The sequence below is a fragment of the Sardina pilchardus genome, chromosome 15 (genome assembly GCF_963854185.1).
Source record: "Sardina pilchardus chromosome 15, fSarPil1.1, whole genome shotgun sequence".
NCBI classification, from domain to species: Eukaryota; Metazoa; Chordata; class Actinopteri; order Clupeiformes; family Clupeidae; genus Sardina; species Sardina pilchardus.
In genome coordinates this window covers 25,027,588-25,049,458 of record NC_085008.1, presented here as the reverse complement: position 1 = coordinate 25,049,458, position 21,871 = coordinate 25,027,588, and positions in this window count along the sequence as shown.

Genomic DNA, 21,871 nt, shown 5'->3' with positions numbered 1-21,871 from the left:
ATTTAAAAACAGTGTCCCTCGTCATATTGAAGTATATCTTAATAGTCAGGAGGTGACACAGCTTCGTAAGGCTGCCATGATGGCAGATTCATATGAATTGATTCACAAGGAGGTGGGTCCTAGAAGGCCTGGAAGCACTGAGAGGGCTCCGGCTGAAGACAGTAGGTCCATGTAAGTAAGAGAGGGTGGATATAGGCCTACTGGTGCTAGGTCTTATCGGGGTAATTGGAGATTTTCTACTTCTAGACCTCCCACTCCCAGAGATGTTATCTGTCATTACTGTAGGAAGTCTGGACACATTAAATCTAGTTGTCCGGCACTGGAAAAAACCCTTTTCCCAGGCAGGACTCTTTCAAGTCTATGGCTCTTGTTAATACCCAGAGTGAGGTTATGCTTGAGAACAGTGGGTCAGTAAGGAAGGAGGCAGTTACTCCAGACATATTTGGTGGGTTTGTGTCAAATGGTTTTCTGTCGTTGGCCATAGGCGATTCAGAGGTCCCTGTGACTATCCTGAGGGATACGGGCGCAGCCCAATCGGTTCTACTCAGAGGAGTGTTGGAGTTGCCTGCATCCTCTTCAATGAATAGTTCTGTTCTCTTGGAAGGGTTAGGCAGTGCATTTGAAGCTGTGCCATTGCACAAACTCCATCTAAAGAGCAACTTGGTAAACGGTGACGTGGTTTTAGGCATAGTGCCGTCCTTGCCAGTAGAGGGGGTGGAGTTGCTACTTGGTAACGATCTTGCTGGGGACCGTGTATGTGTCAGCCCAGTGGTGAGCCAGGTGCCGTGTGACATTCCTGAGACACAGGCTTTGGAGGTGGCGTATCCAGAAGTGTTCAGTGCATGCGTGCTTACTCGCTCTCAGGCTAAGGCTGAAACCATGGAGACCATAAGCTTTGAGGGTGAGCCCTGTGTTGAGTTGGGGGACACTGTGATGGGCAGGTTGCTTGGTGGGTCAGTGGACTTAATATGTAACCGGGAAGCCCTGATTCAGGAGCAACAGAAGGATCCCTCCATTGTTACTCTACTTAAAACTGCTGCCTCTCATGAGGAGATGTCTGATTTGTCAGAGGGTTGTTACATACAAGATGGGGTGTTGCTTAGGAAATGGAGGCCACCGAGGCGTCCTGCAACAGAGGACTGGACAGTATTATGTCAGATTGTGCTCCCGGTATGTTTTCGTGGGGAAGTATTACGGTTGGCACATGAAGCCCCTATGGCTGGTCACTTAGGCATTCGCAAGACCCAGGAGAGAGTTTCGAGGCATTTTTATTGGCCCAAAATGCATGCAGATGTGGTGGAGTTTTGTCGGTCATGCCATGCGTGTCAGGTGGTGGGGAAACCAAACCAGACCATTCCCCCAGCTCCATTGAAACCCCTGCCGGTGGTGGAGGAGCCTTTTTCACGAGTGTTAGTGGATTGTGTGGGCCCCCTTAAGAAAACCAAGAAAGGAAATGAATATTTACTAACGATTATGGATGTGACCACACGGTTTCCGGAGGCAGTGTCTCTACGAAACATCAAAGCCAGACCAGTGATTGAAGCCCTACTGCAGTTCTTTTCTCGGTTTGGCTTGCCTAGAGAAGTACAGTCTGATCGAGGTTCCAACTTTGCCTCTGGGGTCTTCCAGGAGGTTATGTCTGAGTTGGGTATTAAGCAAGTTATGTCTTCGGCCTATCACCCCGAGTCTCAAGGTGCTATTGAACGGTGTCACCAGACACTAAAGACAATGATCAAAACCTATTGTGCAGAGTGTAGCGGAGACTGGGATGTAGCCATGCCTTTTCTTTTGTTTGCACTTAGAGATGCAGTCAATGACTCCACAGGCTTCAGTCCCTTCGAATTGGTTTATGGACACGAGGTGCGTGGACCCTTGAAGCTCATGAAGGAGAGATTTTTGGATCCCGGGGAGAAGGGTAGTCTATTACAGTATGTGGCTGTCTTCAAAGAAAGGTTGAACTCTGCTTGTGAAGTAGCTCGAACAAACTTACAGGGAGCTAAAGGGCTCATGAAAAAACAGTTTGACAGAAGGGCAGTGGTGCGGACTTTCACGGAAGGGGAAAAGGTGCTGGTGTTGATGCCGATGAGGGGGAGCGGACTCGGCACACGTTTTTGCGGACCATATGCTGTAGTGAGAAAGGTGGGGGATCGCAATTACGTGGTTAGTACACCTGATCGCCGTAAGTCCACACAGTTGTGTCATGTCAATCTCATGAAGAAGTATTTTGAGCGGTCTGCCTCTAAACCCGTTTGTAGTGTGGTAACAGCGATAACAGGGGGTGATGAGGTAGCTCGGGAAACAGAACCACCGGTAGAGGTTGATTGTCGAGGACCAGTCAGTGCAAGGCTGCAGAATTCTGCTGCCTTGGCTGATTTGGACAGTTTTCTGCAGCATTTGACTCCATGTCAGCGAGATGATATTCAAGCACTAGTCCAGTCTCAAGTAGCCTTGTTTAGGGACCAACCAGGGCTCACATCATTGACGGTGCATGATGTGGAAACTGGGGACGCCCCTTCCATTAAACAACATCCTTATAGGATGCATCCAGCGAAACTGGCTCTGGTGAGGGAGGAGATACAGTATATGATGGATATTGGAGCAGTGGAACCAGCCCACAGTGAGTGGAGTTCTCCCATTGTGCTCATTCCAAAACCAGATGGGTCGGCTTGTTTTTGCATTGATTACCGTAAGGTAAACACAGTGACAAAGACGGATGCATTCCCCATTCCCAGACTGGAAGACTGCATTGATCAGATAGGGAAGGCCCAATTTGTGTCTAAGTTCGACCTGTTGAAAGGTTATTGGCAAGTCCCTTTGTCGGATCATGCGAAGGAGGTGTCTGCTTTTGTTACGCCTGAGGGGCTGTACCGGTGCCTTGTGTTACCTTTTGGAATGAAAAATGCGCCAGCCTCATTCCAAAGGTTGATGAACCATGTTACAGCTGGGTTATTGAATGTAGTTACATACATAGATGATGTGGTTGTGTACAGTAGCTCGTGGCCTGAACATCTAGGTCATATTGAACAACTATTTCAGAGGTTCGAAGAGGCAAGTCTGGTGGTTAATCTGCCAAAATGTGAGCTGGGAAAAGGGCAGGTTACTTACCTGGGACATCAGGTGGGTCAGGGGTCTGTGTTGCCAAGGGCGGCAAAGATTCAGGCCATCCTTGATGTTCCAGCTCCACGAACACGCAGACAATTGATGCGACTGTTGGGGATGTGTGGGTTCTATAGGAAATTTGTACCCAACTTTGCAGCAGTGACGGAGCCGTTGACTAATTTATTGAGGAAGGGGGTGATGTTCCTTTGGGTAAGAGGTGTCAATCTGCCCTAGACCAGATTAAAGCAATTTTATCGTGTGAGCCTGTGTTGCAAGCTCCAGATTTTCAGATGCCTTTTAAACTTGCGGTCGATGCGTGTGACGTAGGGATAGGGGCAGTGCTGCTTCAAAGTGACTCTTCCGGAATTGATAAACCAGTGGCGTACTTCTCTAAGAAATTGAATATACATCAGAGAGGGTATTCCACAGTGGAGAAGGAAGCGCTAGCTCTTGTGCTAGCTGTGCAACACTTTGAAGTATATCTTGCAGGAGGGGGTGAGGATGTTGTGGTGTATACGGATCATAACCCCCTCACCTTCTTGGCTAGGTTCAGCGGGTCCAACCAGAGGGTTTTTCGATGGAGTTTAGTGCTGCAGCCCTATAGCCTTATAATCCAGCATCTCCCAGGGAAAGATAACCTGATAGCAGACACCCTGTCTAGATTGTGAACTGGAAGGGCAGACGAGCCCTAGGATGACTGCATGTCTTGATTTTTCTGGTAATGATGTTAACTGTAATGACTGGTGGATGGTAAAGGTTCCGTCTACTGAGTGTGAGGATTCACTGACTTCAGAGAAAGCTATGGAGACCACACCCACATTGGTTTTAGACAAAATAGAATATAAAAGATAAAATAAAAAAAAAAACTAAAGACTAATAAATACTTTTAGGGAGGAAGAAAGGGATCACATTTTTTGGTTGTTTTTTTTTTTTTTTTTGAAGGGGGGAGGTATGTTAGGATAGGCACACACAGATTAGACACAACACTGTCATTTCCACATCCCATCCACCAGAGGGGGCGTGTTGGCTCACCTCGGTGCACCTCAGGGCCTACTCAGGGGCTCATTAAACTAATAAAGCAGCTCAGGTGTGGAATGGCGAGAGGTCTCGGCGTGTTGGACGTGTTCCTGAGGACTCTGCAGCTGGGTGAGTCTTGGACCGTGGGACTAGGCCTCGACGGATGTGTGTAGGACTTATTAGGACGTATTGGGACTGTGCGACATCGACTACCCCCCCCTTTTGTGAACTTCACGAGATCAGCGCTTGGGCTGGTCGGCTACGGGGCCTGTTAGCTTGGGTTGGCCGGAACTCGAGGTAAGCTGGTGGAGGCCTGCCTCTCTGGTCCCTTTTCCATCCACGATTAGCTTCCTACCCACTGACTGACACGACCATATGCTACACTTAGGTTAGGGACCCATGGCAGGTAGTATCACAATTAGGTAATTTCCCCTAGACTAGACTGTAGCCGGTGGCTGGGAGTACGGTAGTGCGTGGTAGCGTTTCGGTACTTCTGCTGCGGTGGGTATTCCCTAACATACCACATTACCAAAGACATTGGGGGGCATGTGTTCCCAAGGACCCCTTGGCTGAGAGACACTGGACACTAATGGGACCACGGTGATTTGTTTTGTTTCACCTGCTGGCTGTCGGTAATGGACAGATGGGGTGGTATCTTATTATGAAGCGGTCATATAGTTGTTGTCAAAGTTTTTTTTTCTTTTTTTTTTTTCGTCATCGATTCTGAATTTAATGTCAACGATTCCCGGGACACCGTAACACCGGGGCACATGAAACTTGGTGTGCATGTAGCCCCAGTAGACTTCTGCGGAAAAAAATCGTTTCGTCCCTGGGGGTCACTCCACCCCCGCCCGAAGCCCAAAAATTGCTGTTTTTCCTACATAACTACCTGAACCGTGGCACAGAGGATGACAAAATGTTTATGGTATGTTGGTCTCAAGAGCTCGCATCAACTTAGCTTATTTGTGATTTGCACCCCCATGGTAAAAATTTAAAATGCAATGTAATATTGCTTTAATTGCCCCTATCTTCAGATGAGATGTTAATAACTTCACCAAATTTCATGTGTATGATTAACCTGACACCCTCTGGGAGTATGCCAAGTTTTGTGGAATTTCATCTATGGGGGGCTATAAAATAAATGGATTTATGTGTACATTCAGGACTGTATACCCATCGGCCTGTATATGGTGGTATTAACCATCTGGAGTTGAAAAACAGTTCCAAACATCTCAATCTCTACTAGTTTTTGTCCTAGAAACATATAAGTGACACCATAAGAAACCTTTAATCAACTAGTTTCCATATATATGTTTTAAAAGAGAATGGTTGCTCTGGGTGCAACACACATGCAGGAACACACACACACACACACACACACACACACACACACACACACATAAATACACACACACAGACGCATACCTACACACACACGCACCACTACATACACACATGTACATAAAATATTACACAAACACACAAACACACCTCACACACACACACACACACACACACACACACACACACACACACACACACACACACACACACACACACACACACACACACACACACACAGAGAGAGATGCACAGTGCACACACACACACACACACACACACACACACACACACACACACACACACACACACACACACACACACACACACACAGTGATGTACTATAGCAGGCCTATTCAACTAGCGGCCCGCGGGCCAGATGTGGCCCGCTTCAAATTTCCTGTGGCCCGCGTGTCTCGTCATGAGAATGAACTCGCTTTGACGGGTGTGCACAGATCTTCATATGATTGGCGAGTAGCGCACTGTCGGCCCGCCCCTATTGGCCAGACTAATTCTTCCAGTTATCTTCACTCAGAGAACACAGCACATCACTACACAAACTGACATTTCCAAATGTGTAACTCGTTGGGGGCCAAGCAGCGAAGCTGCGAAGGCACCCATTGTGTTTCTATGTTTTCTTACTATTATTATTATTATAAACTATTATTATTATTCCTCTGCCATTGAAGTCAATGGCAGCCCATAGAACCAACCACGGGAAAGTTGTGAAATTTGGCACACTGATTAGGAACAGTTTATTGATTCATGTGACCAAGTTTCATGTCGGCAGCTCAAGCCCTCTAGCACCACCAACAGGTCAAAGTTGGATGTGCGTTCACGCACGTTACTTTTGAACCCTGGGGCCAATTTTCAAAAACCAGGTATCTTTGTAATCCTTGGACCAGCCCGAGTTCAACGAACCCTGTGACGTCATTTTCCGCCATGATGGATTTTCCGCCATTTTGGATTTCCTCAAAAACACTTAAAATGTATTGGGGGTCACATTTTTTCTCTGATTTTCACCAAATTTCACACAGAGCATCTTCAGACCAAGATAAATACAGCTCGTGCTTTTCGTCTTCGGAACTTATACCGTTGGCCCATAACAGCCAATCGAAACTCGCGGCGAAGCCGCCAAACAGGAAGTGGGCTCATATCTCAGCAACCCTTGCACGCATCAAAACCAAACTTGGCACATGGACTCAAGACCCCATCAGGAGGAGGCTCAAGAAATGTGGTGACCTTTGACCTCTAGGGGGCGCTGCAATTAGCAAAAAGGCATTTTGGCCTGTAGCTGTTGATGTATTTGGAATTAAAACTTGCTACTGGTGCCTGGTTATACTGTTGGAGGTCCTTAGGGTGACCCAGCTGAATTTGTGACATCATCATATTTGATTAGGCCGCCATATTGGATTTAATCAAAATCCCTTAAACATTTCCACAGGTCGCAAAATGTGTCCGATCTTCACGAAACTTCACACAGATGATCTTCAGCCCAAGTCTAATATAGGCCTTGCTTTTCGGAACGATATCTTAAACCGTTCGCCCGCAACAGCCAATCGAAATCGGTGGCGAAGCCGCCAAACAGGAAGTGGGCTTACATCTCGGGCAATCTTGGGTTGTTTGACATCAAACTTCTTGTGAATGCTTAAAATTACATACTTGACGTAACAGCATCGAGTTACCATGGCAACTCTGGCCTTTTTGTCCTTCCTGCTTGGCCCCCACATTGCTGCTTGCAGCTATATTTACTATTATTATTATTATTGGGGGCCAAGCAGCGAAGCTGCGAAGGCACCCATTGTTTTTCTATTTGTTCTTATTATTATTATTGGGGGCCAAGCAGCGAAGCTGCGAAGGCACCCATTGTGTTTCTATGTTTTCTTACTATTATTATTATTATTGGGGGCCAAGCAGCGAAGCTGCGAGGACCCCATTGTGTTTGTTAGTTTTCTTATTATAAACTATTATTATTATTCCTCTGTGCATTGAAACCAATGGCAACCCATAGAACCGACTACGGGAAAGTTGTGAAATTTGACACACTGATTAGGGACAGTCCCAATATTCATGTCACCGAATTTCATGTCGGCACCTTGAACTCTCTAGCGCCACCAACAGGTCAAACCTGGACGTGCATTCACGCACGTAACTTTTGACCCCTTGGGCCAATTTTCAAAACCCAGGTATTTTTGAAATCCTTGGACCAGCCCGAGTTCAACGCACCCTGTGACGTCATTTTCCGCCATGATGGATTTTCCGCCATTTTGGATTTTGTCAAAAACACTTAAAATGTATTGGAGGTCACAATTTTTCTCTGATTTTCAACAAATTTGACACATAGCATCTCCAGACCAAGACAAATACAGCTCGTGCTTTTTGTCTTCGGAACATTTACCGTTCGCCCGTAACAGCCAATCGAAATCCGCGGCGAAGCCGCCAAACAGGAAGTGGGATCATATTTCAGCAACCCTTGCACGCATCAAAACCAAACTTGGTACCTTGACTCAGGACCTCATCAGAAGGAAGCTCAAGAAATTTGGTGACCTTTGACCTCTAGGGGGCGCTGCAATTAGCAAAAAGGCATTTTGGCTTGTAGCTGTTGATGTGTTTGAAATTAAAACTTGCTACTGGTACCTGGTTATACTGTTGAAGGTCCTTAGGATGACTCAGCTCAATTTGTGACATCTTCATATTTAATTCGGCCGCCATATTGGATTTAATCAAAATCCCTTAAACAATTCCACAGGTTGCAAAATGTATACGATCTTCACAAAACTTCACACGGATGATCTTCAGCCCGAGTGTAACATAGGCCTTGCTTTTCGTAAGGATATCTTAAACCGTTCGCCCGCAACAGCCAATCGAAATTGGCGGTGAAGCCGCCGAACAGGAAGTGAGCTCGCATCTCGGCCAATCTTGGGTTGTTTGACATCAAAATTCTTGTGACTGCTTAAAACTACATGCCTGACTTAACAGCATTGAGTTACCATGGCAACTCTGGCCTTTTTGTCCTGCCTGCTTGGCCCCCACATTGCTGCTTGCAGCTATATTTATTATTATTATTATTATTCTGCCATTGAAGTCAATGGCAGCCCATAGAACCAACTGATGAAAAGTTGTGAAATTTGGCACACTGATTAGGGACAGTCTGATAATCCATGTGACCAAGTTTCATGTCGGCAGCTTAATCCCTCTAGCGCCACCAACAGGTCAAAGTTGAACTTGCGTTCACGCACGTAACTTTTGACCCCTCTGGCCAATTTTCATAAGTCAGGTATCTATGGAATCCTTGGACCTGCCCGAGTTCAACACACCCTGTGACGTCATTTTCCGCCATGATGGATTTTCCGCCATTTTGGATTTTATCAAAAACACTTAAAATGTATTGGAGGTCACAATTTTACACTGATTTTCACCAAATTTGACACATAGTATCTTCAGACCAAGACTAATACAGGCCGTGGTTTTCGTCTTCAGAACTTTTACCGTTCGCCCGAAACAGCCAATCGAAATTCGCAGCGAAGCCGCCAAACAGGAAGTGGGCTCATATATCAGCAAACCTTGCACGTATCAGAACCAAACTTGGTACATGGACTCACGACCCCATCAGGAGGAGGCTCAATAAATTTGGTGACCTTTGACCTCTAGAGGGCGCTGTAATTAGCAAAAAGGCATTTTGGCCTGTAGCTGTTGATGTGTTTGGAATTTAAGCTTGCTACTGGTGTCTGGTTATACTGTCGGAGGTCCTTAGGCTGACCCAGCTCAATTTGTGACATCAACCTTTTTGATTCGGCCGCTATATTGGATTTAATCAAAATACCTTTAACATTTCCACAGGTCACATCATTTATCCGATCTGCACGAAACTTCACTGGGATGATGTTCAGTCCGAGTCTAACATATCCCTTGCTTTTCGGAACGATATCTTAAACCGTTCGCCCGCAACAGCCAATCGAAATTGACGGCGAAGCCGCCGAACAGGAAGTGAGCTCGCTTCTCGGCCAATCTTGGGTTGTTTGACATCAAAATTCTTGTGACTACTTAAAACTACATACCTGACGTAGCAACATTGAGTTACCGTGGCAACTCTGGCCTTTTTGTCCTGCCTGCTTGGCCCCCACATTGCTGCTTGCAGCTATATTTATAAACTATTATTATTATTCCTCTGCCATTGAAGTCAATGGCAGCCCATAGAACCGACTACGGGAAAGTTTTGAAATTTGGCACACTGATTAAGGACAGTCCCATTATTCAAATCACCAAATTTCTTGTCAGCACCTCAAACTCTCTAGCGCCACCAACAGGTCAAAGTTGGACATGCGTTCACGCACGTAACTTTTGAACCCTTGGGCCAATTTTCAAAAACCAGGTACCTTTGGAATCCTTGGACCAGCCCGAGTTCAACGCACCCTGTGACGTCATTTTCCGCCATGATGGATTTTCTGCCATTTTGTATTTCATCAAAAACACTTAAAATGTATTGGGGGTCAAATTTTTTCTCTGATTTTCACCAAATTTCACACAGAGCATCTTCAGACCAAGACAAATACAGCTCGTGCTTTTTGTCTTCGGAACTTATACCGTTGGCCCATAACAGCCAATCGAAACTCGCGGCGAAGCCGCCAAACAGGAAGTGGGCTCATATCTCAGCAACTCTTGCACGCATCAAAGCCAAACTTAGTACATGGACTAAGGACCCCATCAGAAGGAGGCTCAAGAAATTTGGTGACCTTTGACCTCTAGGGGGCGCTGCAATTAGCAAAAAGGCCTTTTGGCCTGTAGCTGTTGATGTGTTTGGAATTAAAACTTGCTACTGGTGCCTGGTTATACTGTTGGAGGTCCTTAGGTTGACCTAGCTCAACTTGTGACATCATCATATTTGAATCGGCCTCCATATTGGATTTAATGAAAATCCCTTAAACATTTCCACAGGTCGCAAAATGTGTCTGATCTTTATGAAACTTCACACGGATGATCTTCAGCCCGAGTCTAATATAGGCCTTGCTTTTTCGGAGGGATATCTTAAACCGTTCGCCCGCAACAGCCAATCGAAATTGGCGGTGAAGCCGCCGAACAGGAAGTGAGCTCGCTTTTCGGCCAATCTTGGGTTGTTTGACATCAAAATTCTTGTGACTGCTTAGAACTACATACCTGACGTAACAACATTCAGTTACCATGGCAACTCTAGCCTTTTTGTCCTGCCTGCTTGGCCCCCACATTGCTGCTTGCAGCTATATTTATAAAATATTATTATTGTTATTCCTCTGCCATTGAAGTCAATGGCAGCCCATAGAACCGACTACGGGAAAGTTGTGAAATTTGGCACACTGATTCGGCACTGTCCCATCATTCATGTCACCAAGCTTCATGCCGGCACCTTGAACCCTCTAGCGCCACCAACAGGTCAAAGTTGGACGTGTGTTCACGCACGTAACTTTTGAACCCTTGGGCCAATTTTCAAAAACAAGGTATCTTTGGAATCCTTGGACCAGCTTGAGTTCAACGCACCCTGTGACGTCATTTTCCGCCATGATGGATTTTCCGCCATTTTGGATTTTATCAAAAACACTTAAAATGTATTGGAGGTCACAATTTTTCTCTGATTTTCACCAAATTTGACACAGAGCATCTACAGACGAAGACTAATTCAGCTCGTGCTTTTCGTCTTCGGAACTTTTACCGTTGGCCCATAACAGCCAATTGAAATTCACGGCGAAGCTGCCAAACAGGAAGTGCGATCATATTTCAGCAACCCTTGCACGCATCAAAACCAAACTTGGTACATGTACTCAGGACCCCATCAGAAGGAGGCTCAAGAAATTTGGTGACCTTTGACCTCTAGGGGGCGCTGCAATTAGCAAAAAGGCCTTTTGGCCTGTAGCTGTTGATGTGTTTGGAATTAAAACTTGCTACTGGTGCCTGGTTATACTGTTGGACGTCCTTAGGTTGACCCAGCTCAATTTGTGACATCATCATATTTGAATCGGCCTCCATATTGGATTTAATGAAAATCCCTTAAACATTTCCACAGGTCGCAAAATGTGTCCGATCTTTATGATACTTCACACGGATGATCTCCAGCCCGAGTCTAATATAGGCCTTGCTTTTCGGAGGGATATCTTAAACCGTTCGCCCGCAACAGCCAATCGAAATTGGCGGGAAGCCGCCGAACAGGAAGTGAGCTCGCTTCTCGTCCAATCTTGGGTTGTTTGACATCAAAATTCTTGTGACTGCTTAGAACTACATACCTGACGTAACAGCATTGAGTCACCATGGCAACTCTGGCCTTTTTGTCCTGCCTGCTTGGCCCCCACATTGCTGCTTGCAGCTATATTTATTATTATTATTATTCTGCCATTGAAGTCAATGGCAGCCCATAGAACCGACTGGTGAAAAGTTATGAAATTTGGCACACTGATTAGGGACAGTCTAATAATGCATGTGACCAAGTTTCATGTCGGCAGCTCAAGCCCTCTAGCGCCACCAACAGGTCAAAGTTGGACGTGCATTCACGCACGTAACTTTTGACCCCTCTGGCCAATTTTCAAAAGTCAGGTATCTATGGAATCCTTGGACCAGCCCGAGTTCAACGCACCCTGTGACGTCATTTTCCGCCATGATGCATTTTCCGCCATTTTGGATTTTATCAAAAACACTTAAAATGTATTGGAGGTCACAATTTTTCTCTGATTTTCACCAAATTTGACACAGAGCATCTTCAGACCAAGCCAAATACGGGCCGTGGTTTTCGTCTTCGGAACTTTTACCGTTGGCCCATAACAGCCAATCGAAACTCGCGGCGAAGCCGCCAAACAGGAAGTGGGCTCATATCTCAGCAACCCTTGCACGCATCAAAACCAAACTTGGTAAATATACTCAGGACCCTATCAGGGGGAGGCTCAAGAAAATTGGTGACCTTTGACCTCTAGGGGGTGCTGCAATTAGCTAAAAGGCATTTTGGCCTGTACCTGTTGATGTGTTTGGAATTTACACTTGCTACTGGTGCCTGGTTATACTGTTGGAGGTCCTTAGGCTGACCCAGCTCAATTTGTGACATCATCATATGTTATTCGGCCGCCATATTGGATTGAATCAGAATCCCTTAAACATTTCCACAGGTCACAAAATGTATCCGATCTGCACGAAACTTCACACAGATGACCTTCAGTCCGAGTCTAATATAGGCCTTGGTTTTCGGAACGATATCTTAAACCGTTCACCCGCAACAGCCAATCGAATTTGGTGGCGAAGCCGCCGAAAAGGAAATGGGCTTGAATCTCGGGCAATCTTGGGTTGTTTGACATCAAAATTCTTGTGACTGCATAAAATTACAAACATCACGTAACGGCATCGAGTTACTGTGGCAACTCTTGCCTTTTTGCCCTGCCTGCTTGGCCCCCACATTGCTGCTTGCAGCTATATTTATAAACTATTATTATTATTCCTCTGCCATTGAAGTCAATGGCAGCCCATAGAACCGACTACGGGAAAGTTGTGAAATTTGGCACACTGATTAGGGACAGTCCCATTATTCATGTCAGCAAATTTCATGTCGGCACCTCGAACTCTCTAGCGCCACCAACAGGTCAAAGTTGGACGTGCGTTCATGCACGTAACTTTTGAACCCTTGGGCCAATTTTCAAAAACCAGGTATCTTTGGAATCCTTGGACCAGCCCGAGTTCAACGCACCCTGTGACGTCATTTTCCGCCATGATGGATTTTCCGCCATTTTGGATTTCATCAAAAACACTTAAAATGTATTGGGGGTCACAATTTTTCTCTGATTTTCACCAAATTTGACACAGATCATCTTCAGACTAAGACAAATACAGCTCGTGCTTTTCGTCTTCAGAACTTATACCGTTGGCCCATAACAGCCAATCGAATCTCGCGGCGAAGCCGCCAAACAGGAAGTGGGCTCATATCTCAGCAACCCTTGCACGCATCAAAACCAATCTTTGTACATGGACTTCAGACCTAATCAGGAGGAGGCTCAAGAAATATGGTGACCTTTGACCTCTAGGGGGCGCTGCAATTAGTAAAAAGGCATTTTGGCCTGTAGCTGTTGATGTGTTTGGAATTTAAACTTGCTACTGGTGTCTGGTTATACTGTGGGAGGTCCTTAGGCTGACCCAGCGCAAATTGTGACATCAACCGATTTGATTCGGCCGCCATTTTGGATTTAATCAAAATCCCTTAAACATTTCCACAGGTCGCAAAATGTATCCGATCTGCACGAAACTTCACACGGATGATATGCAGCCCGAGTCTAGTACAGGCCTTTATTTTCGGAACAACATCTTAAACCGTTCGCCCGCAACAGCCAATCGAAAATAGCGGCGAAGCCGTCAAACAGGAAGTGGGCTTGCATCTCGGCCAATGTTGGGTTGTTTGACATCAAAGTTCTTGTGACTGATTAAAACTACATACCTGACGTAACAGCATTGAGTTACCGTGGCAACTCTGGCCTTTTGACTTGCCTGCTTGGCCCCCACATTGCTGCTTGCAGCTATATTTGGGGGCCAAGCAGCGAAGCTGCGAGGACCCCATTGTGTTTGTTAGTTTTCTTATTATTATTATTATAAACTATTATTATTATTCCTCTGTGCATTGAAGTCAATGGCAACCCATAGAACCGACTGGTCAAAAGTTGTGAAATTTGGCACACTGATTGGGGACAGTCTGATGATGAATGTGACCAAGTGTCATGTTGGCAGCTTAAGCCCTCTAGCGCCACCAACAGGTCAAAGTTGGACTTGCGTTCACGCACGTAACTTTTGAACCCTTGGGCCAATTTTCAAAAACCAGGTATCTTAGGAATCCTTGGACCAGCCCGAGTTCAAAGCACCCTGTGAATTCATTTTCCGCCATGATGGATTTTCCGCCATTTTGGATTTTATCAAAAACACTTAAAATGTATTGGAGGTCACAATTTTTCTCTGATTTTCACCAAATTTGACAGAAAGCATCTTCAGACCAAGACTAATTCAGCTCGTGCTTTTCGTCTTCGGAACTTTTACCGTTTGCCCATAACAGCCAATCGAATCTCGCGGCGAAGCTGCCAAACAGGAAGTGGGCTCATATTTCAGCAACCCTTGCACGCATCAAAACCAAACTTGGTATATGGTTTTAGGACCCCATCAGGAGGAGGCTCAAGAAATTTGGTGACCTTTGACCTCTAGGGGGCGCTGCAATTAGCAAAAAGGCATTTTGGCCTGTACCTGTTGATGTGTTTGAAATTAAAACTTGCTACTGGTGCCTGGTTATACTGTTGAAGGTCCTTAGGAAGACCCAGCTCAATTTGTGACATCATCATATTTTATTCTGCCACCATATTGGATTTAATCAAAATCCCTTAAACATTTCCACAGGTCGCAAAATGTGTCCAATCTTCACGAAACTTCACACAGATGATCTTCAGCCCGATTCTAATATAGGCCTTGCTTTTCGGAATGATATCTTAAACCGTTCGCCCGCAACAGCAAATCGAAATTGACGGCGAAGCTGCTGAACAGGAAGTTGGCTTGCATCTCGGCCAATCTTTGGTTGTTTGACATCAAAATTCTTGTGACTCCTTAAAACTATATACCTGACTTAACGGCATTGAGTTACCGTGGCAACTCTGGCCTTTTTGTCCTGCCTGCTTGGCCCCCACATTGCTGCTTGCAGCTATATTTTTAAATGTTATCATTAAATGTTGATTAAATTACGATTTCTTACCGCCAAAGATTCTAAACCTCGAGCGTGCGCAAATCAAAAATGTTACAATCATACCCGGTCTCTGTTCCTCCGAGCCCTCGGGAAAGTTAGTGCAGGAGCTGTGGTTTGTAGAGAATTGCCTCTTGACTTTATATTCCTTCTTTACAGCGATGGATTCGTTGCACAATAAACATGAAAGTCTCGTACTTGTTGCAGAGGGTAAAATGAACGATTCTCGTTGTCAATTAGACGTTTCTTTAGACAGAGCCATCTTCACTCCACTCGTGGGAATGTTATTGTTTGTGATTTGCGCAGGCTCGAAGTTTAGAATCTTTGGCGGTAAGAAATTGTGAAACAGATAAACAGAGGCAGAGCTGGCATTACATTTTCTTTAAATTCAATGCTAAGTATATTTGAGAGATTGGCGCTGTAGGCTACTGTGTGTGTTTGAAACACTTATGAGCCTAATTATCTTGAAGTAGGCTAGTTAAATCAACACTGCATTTTTTCCCACTGATGCATGATATGGCAGCTATCAGACATCAGGTATGAAATACTATGGTTAGCCTGGGTGTTTTCAAATACTTGTAGTTTGTGTGGCAGCCTATCACCTGTCTGAGAAGATTTTTTTATGGATATGGATAATAGGCTATGTTCTTAGTTTCTATGCCAGTGTATAAAATTCAATTGAATTTAACTGAATTTTACTCTGATTTTATCAAATATTGTTGGATACAATTATTTTGCGGCGTCTTATTTTATGCGGCCCCTGAAAACCCAGTGATTTTTCCATTCGGCCCTCTTGGTACTGAAGTTGAATAGCCCTGTACTATAGCCTGTGTGTGTGTGGGTGCGTTTCTGTGTGCCCATCTGTGTGTTTGCATGTGTATATGTGTGTATGTGCATGTTCTGTGTGTATTCTCTTTCTTTCTCTCTCTCTCTGTGTCTGTGTGTGTTCTGTGTGTATTCTGTGTGTGTTCTCTCTTTCTCTCTCTCTCTCCCTCTGTGGGTGTGCCCGTGTGTGTGTGTGTGTGTGTGTGTGTGTGTGTGTGCGTCTATGAGTGTGTGTTTGTGTGCGTGTGTGTGAGTGTGTGCCTGTGTATGTGTGTGTGTGTGTGTGTGTGTGTGTGTGTGTGTGTGCACATGCGCACATGTGTGTATGTGTGTGTGAGTGTGTGCGTGTGTGTGTGTGTGTGCGTGTTATCTGATATTGGAGTGACAGTGACGGCAGAGAACACAGTGAACATATACACAGAGACACATAAAACACACACACAAGCAGACACACACACTCATAGACAGAGAAGCACTCATACACAAAAGCAAGCACACACATGCACACACTCATTTACATACATAAAAGTTGCAGTAGGGGATGGAGTAGGCGATGGAAACAAAAGCGTGATTGATATTTGCGGAGAGAATGTGCAGGACTGAGCGGCGGTCATATTGTGTATCGCTTTGCGGTACATCTAGTTTTAGTATGTGATGAATCTCACATACATTCAGCTTTGGGAAGGTTACTTTGGATTTGGAAATGTAATTGGTTACTGTTTTAAGTTATAAGTTGTGTGTTTGATGCAATCATATCTGACATACAGTATACTGTGAAGGTTTATTGTTAAACACTACCCTTAAATTATATATATGAATCTCATGCCCAAGCCTGCCAGTGTCTCTAAATCACATCTCTCACGGTGCGTCACATGCTTGCGTCCGCCAACGTTCGTCCGTTATTTTCCCATTCACTTTACATTGGCTGGACTTCACTTGATGCCGCAATGAATTGTGGGTCCGATGCCTTGCCTGGAATGCGTTGCCTCCGTTAAAAAGTTGAGAAATGTTCAACTTTTGACGGATCGCGCAAGCGCCAGCCAATGAACTTCAGTGTATGCAAATTTCCGAACACTGACAAACCAATCAGTTCGTGTTTATGGAAATGTGACGAAATGGCGTCCGATATGGCGGACGCAAGCGTGTGACCACACCGTCAGTCTCACTTGTCCAGATTGTCTCAGAGCTCACTTTCCAACTCTCCTATTCTTTAAGTGTGCTGAGTCATTTAAACTGTGTCCATTGATCATGCCTCTTGTGCAGTAGAAATACAGCACAGACTGATACACCACGATTGATAAAAATCTCAAAAGATTGAGCCAAGTCTGATGGTAGCCAGGCTAACATTTGCCATATGCGGTAGGCTACCTTTCCACAGATTGTAAGGAAATGATTCCCTTTTCCTTAAAGGGACACTTAACCGATTAGCATTAAGCTTTACAGTATATCTTTAGAAAACCAGTCATGTTTTTGAATGGTCGTGCATCATTCCCTCAGTTTGCCTTGAGATGTGAGAAACATGGATTTCAATGTTGGACTTCCTGCTTTCAATGATGTAAAAATCATCATTTTACATCATTGAAAGCAGGAAGTCCTATTCATGGGTTTCATTGAAATCCGTATTTCTCCCATCTCAAGGCAAACTGAGGGAATGATGCATGACCATTCAAAAACATGACTGGTTTTCTAAAGATACATAGCTTAATGCTAATCGGTGAAGTGTCCCTTTAAAATGCTGGCACATGAGAAAATGTATTTACTGTTGCCTAGAAAAATAGGATGACCAGTGTTGCCAGGTCACGTGAGCAAAAACAAGCAGCAGGTCCTTGAAACAAGCCCTAAAGAAGCGACCCAAGTAGCATCCCCTCCCCGAATACCTGACGTTACATTTCTAGGGCGGTCATGTTAGAGGAGCCTGTAGTTACCGCGTAGAGTCGACGCAGAGGCATAGGTTTAAAATGCCCTTTGTGTACGTGTAGACTTTGCCTGGATTCTACGCAGAAACAACAAACACGAAGCAAGCCTAAAAAAAACGACCACATAAAATACACGCCCCCAAAACCGCAACCCGCAACTTCACCGAAAAACAAGCCCAAGTCGCTTATAATAAGCGGACTCTGGCAACACTGAGGATGACTCATCCTACCCCTGCAAGTTACCCCATTCTCCCTAGCCTAGGTGTTAGGCTACCAGATACGGGACCAATCACAGAATGGGGGGAAAGCAAGACGATGATGAGCTATGCACAGGCATTTCATCAAACACGAGAAAATTAACGTTTGGTTCCCAGACCAAGACCTACAGTACTATCAGAACAGGTTTTTTTTTTTTAATGTTGTTGTGCATTGCTTCAAGGCTGGGTGTGGAGAAACAACTGGATTGAAAATCAAATTCAGGCATGTAGAGTCATTACAGTAAACCAGATGATGTGTATGGGATTTGGCAACGCTAAGTTAAATAAAAAGTTGGCAAGACTACATCATAGAGAATAGCAATAACAAACAATAATGTTGAGGCAATCAATGAGCTAATGAAAATAAACAAATACTATGATATACTTTAATGTAGGCTATACAAACGTAACTAAGTGCAAAATGAACAGATATGCCTTTAGACCCCTCTTGAAGGACCCAAAACTTGCAGGAACGGAGAGCACTGGGAAACTCGTTCCACCAACAATGTACTGTAAATATACAGTAATTGACATGTAATGGAGTTTTAGCAAGCTAGAAAAACCTTGTTTCATTCACAACTAAGTAGGCCTAGGCTAACTCTGAGAGTTGTTGTAATTCAGAAATACATAAATACAATAAATACATGGCAGGAATCTTACTTTCTGAACCTGTGATGTACTCTGGTAAAAACTTAAGGTGATATATTAACTAGCACTGTGTGGCTATTTAGCCTGCAGATTAGAGAAATCCAATTTTTTTTTTAAAAAATGCAAAATGTTAGTGTGTTAACCTCTTAAACTATTCCTTTCAACTTCAAAATTAGAAATGTGCAAAAAAAAGAGAGAAGAAAAGATAATTAGAGGTACAGTAGCTCAATCAGTCTCTGCATTTATCCCAATCCGTGAATTAGTGAAACATACACAGCACACAGTGAGGTGAAGCAGTGCTCTCCCTTCGCCCATGTTTTTCCTACTGGTCGGGGATCGAACCGGCAACCCTTCAGTTACAAGCTCGAAAGCCCTAACCAGTAGGCCCCGGCTGCCCCACACATATTTGCGGCACATATTTAGGGTTCAATGGATACGATTGCTTGGATGCTTTAATGAAGACCAAAAAATGCTCTAAACCCAGACAACAACCAAGGTGATCAATAGAAATATCTATTGATTCCACCAGTAAAGGTAAATCTACTAAGAAACAGGGTCATGGATGGATTAATTTGGATTTAGTTTCTACAATAAATAAACTGAGATATCTAAAATACATTTAAATAGGAATATATGGTGCATTAGATGCTTTTATCAAGATTTTTTTGGAATTTCACTAGCCAGTTCTGTCTTTAAGACAATATTCAAAATCTCAAAAGTTTAAAGCTATTGGGCTACCAGTAAATATTATGTTTCTGCCATAAATTTGGCATGCCATATTTTCTCATATAAAGGAATACTAATCAAAAGGGTTAAGAGCATGACAGTCAATCTAGCGTTTGACATCAAACAAATTGCAATAGTATTCATTCCAAGTTTTCCCAAGTGATCCCTAGGTAATATGTTATCTAATTAACATATTACAAATCTACCGATTTATATTTAGTGCAACATACTTTTTTTCAAGGTCAAAGATAGCAATTTCCAATGCATTTTGCCATTGGGATTTACTACAGGTGAAATGGGTAAAATGTTGCTGAATTATAGCATGAACGTGATTGGTTTATTGACGTTGTGTGACATTGTATTCCATATTCTAGTGGGGTCTGCTCTTTACTTTTTAACTTTAAGTGTAGATAATCTAGTTTATAAGATAGCCTCCTACCAGCCACTGTACAGTAGATTGCAACTCTCGTTTGAGCTTGCCAACTTCATTCTGTCTGTTCTAATAAATGAAGTTATTTTCCAAAATACTAAAATACTAAAATTTCTAAAATACAATTATAATGCATTTTCATCATATATTGTCTTTTTTAACTAATACAGTGTCTTACACAGCAACCTTTTTGCATTTACATGCAATGGTAATTCCTTCCATGGAATTACATTTTCCAGTTAATTAGTAGTGTTGTGGCTTCGGGCTGCTCAGCAAGGTGTCAGGCTACAGAGAGAGAGAGTTTTCCCCCCTGACAAGGACAGCGAGCGAGTGTGTGTGTGTGATAAAAAAAGGAAAAAAACAGCAGGTGTGAAATAGAGAAGCAACCTGTGCGGCAAAGCCAAATTGCAAAGCTGTCGCCATATATCACTGTCACAATACTGACAAATTATCGATGAAACATGATTTTCACTACATGAAACACATAGTTCTATTTGATGGAAATAACAATCCAGATATGGTCCTTGGTAGGAAAACTAAGTGGCATGCCTCTGACCATGATGAGGAGAGATACAGTATATTGACCCATCCCACTCACGTGACCTTAGTAAGAGCGGCTGCCATTTTGGACATGTAGTGGACTGAAGTTTGAATGCAATGGACGAGAAAACGTAAATGAAAAACGAGTAAAATAAAAATGCAGAAAACACCTTCACTGTCCAGCGATGTAGGGCATTTACAGGGTGAGCAGAGGGATCGTCCCTGGAGCCGGTGGTCGCCATCTTATTGCAGCTAAGGTTTGTTTACGTTCACATTTAACGAACTGCATGTCGCACACTGAAACAAGTTAGTATCAACCAGTGGCATTTTCTCCCGGGAGCTAAGGCCCTATCTTGTCCGACAATCACTATTGTAAATACAGGACTGTTTTGTGCATTCTTTCTTTGTGTGGAGATGTGTGAGGGAGGGAGAGAGAGAGACAGTGCGTGTGTGTTGCAGTTACCAATGACCCTCGTCCAGTCTGTTATGTCTTTTACATGGTCTGTAGGTTAGAGTAGGGATAATCAACGACGCGCCGTGCGTTTATAGGAAAATAATGCACGTTCGAAGTGGTAATAAGGACCCGACGCCGCAGGCGGAGGGGACTTTACACTTCGATAAGTGAACAACAAACAACAAACAAAAAAATACGTGTTCGTCACTTGGCTTCCTCGGAAATGTCCCTTACGCCTCGTCACTGGTATTAACATAGCATTAACAAGTTGACCATGTTCGATTCCACTTATGCATGTGAGAAATCCTAGTCTACTATTCAGTTTAGAGGAGAGCTTAATTTAGTCAAATTGTGTTCGCTCTCGAAAGCTTTGCCCGCGGACATGCGATTGATCTTGCAAACGCAAACACGCATGCCAGAAATCTCTATCACATATTTAAAAATATAAAGACAAACTTGCGCTCACGAAGCAGACGATTAAAGCCTCAATGCTTGCATAAAACGTCACCTCACTGAATATGAGCCAAGGCCATCAGCAAGTCCATGCAGCACTAGAATGGGCCTGATGTTGAGTTTCGTAAATTACATGTCAAAGATATGTGTTGATAACTTTATTGTTACTTTGAGGCTACCAAAGGACGCTGTTGTTCTATTCCTTTCGATTATCCTTTTAATTGTTTCCGCGTGTTAGCCGTGGTAGACTACTGGTAGTTCATGTCCAAAATGGCACTTACTTTTGCTCTGACGTCACGTGGGATGGGTCAATACATAACTATGTGTCAGATTGGATGGCAGTGAAATTTCAATTGGGCAAATTTAAGGAAAAATAGCAGAAGAAGATAGAGAAGTTGAAATTAGAGCTCCAAGGCAGAATGTGAAGTGAGATGGAGAGACTTGATTTGGAGG